We start from the raw sequence: 4,029 nt of genomic DNA on the forward strand, positions 1-4,029 counted from the left end.
TGCATGCTTTTATGTTATTGGTGGTGTAAACCATAGGTAACAGTGGCTAGACTTTAGCTTATAAGTACAATGTGATTTGGCTAATTGCAAGACGGTATGGCTGCGTTATTTCAGGGAGCTAACACAAGTCTACAGGTCTCAGGCAACATTTCTTATTAGGCAAGAGTGGTTCAACATGTAAAACCACCTTCGTCACATGTTAACATTGGCTAATAACATGTCGTGACTCTAACCTACTCTATAGCAAAACCAAGACTCAGCACTGCTAATAGACCACATCCAGTCATCTCCCATTACTCTCACTGAGTTCCTCAATATCCCATGGGGACATATTGCTAGATTAAAGGATGATGATTCAGTAGCCATCTAAGCGTGGTTTAGTCGTAATGTATATACTGTACAGTGCCTTCGGAAAGTATTCTAACCCCTTGACTTTTTCCACATTTTGTTAGGTTAGTCTTATTCTAAAATTGATTAAATTGTTTTTTCCCCTCAATCTACACACAAAATCCAATAAAAAAATTGAAATATTACATTTACATAAGTATTCAGACCCTTTACTCTGTACTTTGATGAAGCAACTTTGGCAGCGATTACAGCCTCGATTCTTATTGGGTATGACGCGACAAGCTTGGCACACCTGTATTTGGGGAGTTTCTCCCATTCTTCTCTGCAGATCCTCTCAAACTGTCAGGTTGGATGGGGTGCGGCAACGCACAGCTATTTTCAGGTTTCTTCGGAGCTGTTCGATCAGGCTTAAGTCCGGGCCACTCCCAAGACATTCAGAGACTTCAGAGTCCCGAAGCCACTCCTGCATTGTCTTAGCTGTGTGCTTAGGCTCATTGTCCTGTTGGAAGGTGAACCTTCACCTCAGTCTGAGGTCATGAGAACTCTGGAGCAGGTTTTCATCAAGGATCTCTCTGTACATCTGTTCATCTTTGCCTCCATCCTGACTAGTCTTCTAGTCCCTGCCACTGAAAGACATCCACACAGCATGATTATACCATCACCATGCTTCACCATAGGGATGGTGCCAGGTAGCCTCCAGACATGACGCTTGGCATTCAGGCCAAACAGTTTAATATTGGTTTCATCAGACTGGAGAATCTTGTTTCTCATGGCCTGAGAGTCTTTAGGTACCTTTTGGCAAACTCCAAGTGGGAGGATTTGGCTTCCGTCTAGCCACTCTACCATAACGGCCTGATTGGTGGAGTGCTGCAGAGATGGTTGTCCTTCTGGAAGGTTCTCCCATCTCCACAAAATAACTATTGAGCTCTGTCAGAACTTTTTTGGTACCCTTCCCCAGATCTGTGCCTCGATATAATCTTGTCTGAGCTCTACGGACAATTCCTTCGACCTCATGGCTTGGTTTTTGCTCGGACATGCCCTGTCAACTGTGGGACCTTTATATAGACGTGTGTGCCTTTCCAAATCATGTCCAATCAATTGAATTTACCACAGATGGACTCAAGTTGTCAATCAAGTTGTAGAAACATCTCAAGGATGATCAATGGAAACAGGATGCACCTGTGCTCAATTTCGAGTCTCATATCAAAGGGTACTTATTTAAATAAGGTATTTCTGTTTTGCATTTTTAATACATTTGAAAACATTTCTGAAAACCTGTTTTCGCTTTGTCATTATGGGGTATTGTGTGTAGATTGAGGATTTTTGTTTATTTAATCCATTTTAGAATATGGCTGTAAAAAAAATGTGGGAAAAGTCAAGGGGTCTGAATACTTTCTGAAGGCACTGTATCTGAGCGGTTTAGCCATTTGTGTCACATGCAATATTATTGAATGTCCTCTGTATGGCCTGCTCTATATACAGAGTGTTTAAGATGGGAGAAAGTAGTCTGTACAGGTTGAGGAGGCCAGAAGACCTATCTCTCTCTTTCATTCATTCTACTCTCTCCCACTCTCTCTCTCTCTCTTGTCACTCGCTTACAAACACTCTCACTTGCACTCTCTCATGCACACACACACTCCCTAAATCGGCATTATGGATTCTAGCAGTAGCAATTTTCTGACGTGGCATCGCCTCTGTTCCTGGCATTCCATTCCATCTGGTCCTTTTCCATTAGCCAATCAAATCATATAATGTTAATTATCTCTGTCTTATTGGTGAGCTGGTCTGGTTGAGTTTCCAGGATCAGAGGGGATTGTATGTGTCATGATGTGATTATTGTCTTGGACAGCTGCCGGTGACCATAGCAATGGAATAAACAAACATTAACATAGTGTGAAGAGTGAATAGCTACCATAAGCATCAGTGGAGGCTAGTGATTGAAAAAAATGGAGGTGAATGGGAGACCCACGGTATAAATGCAGACCGCACGAAAGCGATAATGCGTGTTTACAAAAATGTAAGAAATTATTTCAACTTAAAACATTTAATAAAGACATGTATGGTAAAATATTATGGGCAATGAGAATGAGATGGTTGCTTAGTGTTAGGAAGATATCACAGCAGTGATTTGAATGAGAGTATGAGTTGGGGTGTGTTCGGAGGCTTGACTTCAGTGCAGGACAGGGGTTGAGGTGTTCAGAGGCTTCAGTGCAGGACAGGCTCATCGTGGATGGATGGTGTTGGAGAAGAGCTCAACTCTTCCACTGAGGCCAGGACTTGGGAACACATAACACAACACAGTTAGATAAAAAAAAGCTAAGAATGAATTAGTCCAAGCAAGGATAAAAATCACATTGATGTGTAATAATGTGATGGTGTTCATCTGATTTTCTCTCATCACTGTATGTAGAGTCAATTGACAGAGCTACTCACAGTGCTTGGAGATGAAACATTCAATGCACCAGTGGATGAGAGGGCACATGAGACGTGGCTTCAGTTCATGTCGAGAGCGTTGACACTGGTAGTGGAGTGGAGAGGCCATCATGGCTTAATCAGGGAACAGGAGGGGACTTAGCTGTAAATACAAATAGCAGATACATTGAGCTACACATGAATCCCTGATTTGAAAATGGAATTCGCTCTACATAAAGTCATTTACTCCGCTGCAAATAGAAATAGCGGTTACAGTCCATTACAGCAACGTCTTCATAATGGGCAACGCGTTTCTCCATTAAATTAAACTCAGACATCTGAGAATTCACAAAGTCAAACGCAAACTGCGCATCTCGCCCTCTTGACGTATCAAGGTAGCCCAAGAAACGTTCTAGAATAAAGCACTGATCATCCGCATACCTGATGAAAACTGACAACTGCGAGCTACAGCTGATGTCTGTGGTTTAATCCATTTGCCATGCGAAAAAAATGCGCTGAGTCAAACTCTTTTAATCTCACTTTTAATGGATGATGCAATGAAAGCTATTAAATCATTCTGAATTGATTTCGACATTCCAGAGAAGACCGTAGGATCTTCCAAATGCTCAGTAAGTAAAGCATTGTAAAGTGCAATTTCCTCTGCAAGCTCCTTGTAAGAGGAACTTTCCCTTTCATCATGCCCCCTAAAAGCCAACAATTACATGGCCAGAAATACAGTAGTGTCGATCAACTGCTTGAGAACATCCCAGTTTATTCTTACAGTACCTTCTCATCGTGTTGCGCAGTTTGAATATGCAGAACTTCGTCCATTACATGATCGATGCAGTTATTTCCCAGAAGCTTGAATCTGATCTGGGCAACGAAAGGGGTTCTTCAACTAAATAAATGCGCTACATTGTCGTAGGAAGGCATTCTGGCAGAGAAAACTGCACTCTGGTAGCTATCTAGCTTCTTGCTACTAAAGTTAGCAAAGCAAACTGAAATAAATAAACTCAACACACAAAAAGGAAGTTCTAAAATCAAGAAAACAATATATATAATTTACCTCATTTGTTTCCTGTGGTTTGAAGAAACTAATTTTAATCAAATAGTTTTTGGGGGATATTATTTCAGTCTCTAACTGTCCAACAATGTCACCGATTCACCAAGCTTCTCCACACATAGGACCCCCATGATGTTCTGCAGCACAACCCCAATACACCATACTAGATTAATGATCTGTTCCTATGATTGGATGGACAACATGTC

General features: G+C 41.4%; 1 long non-coding RNA gene across 3 annotated transcripts; it reads right to left on the bottom strand.

Annotated features, from left to right (window-relative positions):
• Positions 1–2,376: 2,376 nt before the first annotated feature.
• On the bottom strand, positions 2,377–4,029 carry LOC139562246 (uncharacterized). Of its 3 annotated transcripts, XR_011672326.1 has the most exons (4): positions 3,827–4,029; positions 3,547–3,633; positions 2,782–2,923; positions 2,377–2,624 (listed from the first exon to the last, which is right to left on the bottom strand). It is a non-coding gene; the product is annotated as an uncharacterized lncRNA (long non-coding RNA). The 3 variants fall into 3 exon arrangements; XR_011672324.1 differs by lacking the exon at positions 3,547–3,633 and having other exon boundaries at positions 3,827–4,002; XR_011672325.1 differs by lacking the exon at positions 3,827–4,029 and having other exon boundaries at positions 3,547–3,816.

Source organism: Salvelinus alpinus, chromosome 32, assembly GCF_045679555.1.
Source record: "Salvelinus alpinus chromosome 32, SLU_Salpinus.1, whole genome shotgun sequence".
In the NCBI taxonomy this organism is placed as follows: domain Eukaryota; kingdom Metazoa; phylum Chordata; class Actinopteri; order Salmoniformes; family Salmonidae; genus Salvelinus; species Salvelinus alpinus.